We start from the raw sequence: 1,071 nt of genomic DNA on the forward strand, positions 1-1,071 counted from the left end.
CCCGCAACCGGAGAAGTCAATGGCTGATTATGTGGCCTTGATGTGGGATGCTTTCCTTAAATGGGTAGGGGGAGCCAAGGCTGACACTGCCGAGAAAACGTACCAGCTCATGGCATTGGACCAATTCTATCATTGCTGTCCAAGGGAGGTTAAAACCCTGGTCAAGGACAGGGGCCCCAAAACAGTCCATGAGGCCACTGAAATTGCGGATCAGCTGTTGCTTAATCGTGATGGGTCAGACAGGAAGCCTCCCTACTCTGGGAAGGGACAGAAAGGGTCCAAAGAGGGGCAAGGGGAGGGTCGGTCCAAAAGGGGAAAAGGGGCCATCCCAGACCGAGTGGAAGGTGGCCCCTGATTGGACCAAACACCCCAATTCGGAAAAGAGGGGGTGCTATAACTGCGGGGAGCCGGGCCACATCAAGCCCAACTGCCCAAAGTTAAGCAACAAACCCAAGCCCGTCAGACATGCAACAGCTGTACGCAGTGAGGGGGGAGTCCCGAGCCCCTCTGAGGGGCGTGCCTGTTGCTACAGGATCACAAACCCAGCGGAGGTGATGGCCCCCACCGGACCAAGATAACGGTCAATGGGAGAACCCTTATTGGGGAACTGGACACGGGGTCCAGCGTGACATTAATCATTGCCAACCTAGTTTCACCTGCAGATATAATCCCAGGGAGGACCCTGACCATTCAAGGGGTGTGGTCTCCACCATTTGAGATACCGGTAACCCGGTCACCCATTGAGTGGAGAGGCTGCTCGATGCTTGTAGAAATGGGGGTGATGGAAGGGGCTCCAGCTCCCATCCTGGTGGGACGGGATATACTTAATTGAGAACTCCTGCACAGAGAGATGGACAAGGCCCCAGAGCTAGAGCCCTACCGCATTAACGCGGTGACTCGTCTGCAGAGCAAAAAGGCTAGAGGAGGAGGGTTAGAAACTCCCCAAGAGACAGCCACACCATTGGCTGCACTGGGAGAGGCCCCAGCGGAGGGTGATTGCACACCAGTTCCTGAGGGAACTAGCAACCCCGAGGGTGGGCTAAGTGACAGTCCCAGGGAAGTGTCTGTTCC

Source organism: Crocodylus porosus, unplaced genomic scaffold (assembly GCF_001723895.1).
Source record: "Crocodylus porosus isolate Cpor-Errol unplaced genomic scaffold, CroPor_comp1, whole genome shotgun sequence".
Lineage (NCBI taxonomy): Eukaryota > Metazoa > Chordata > Crocodylia > Crocodylidae > Crocodylus > Crocodylus porosus.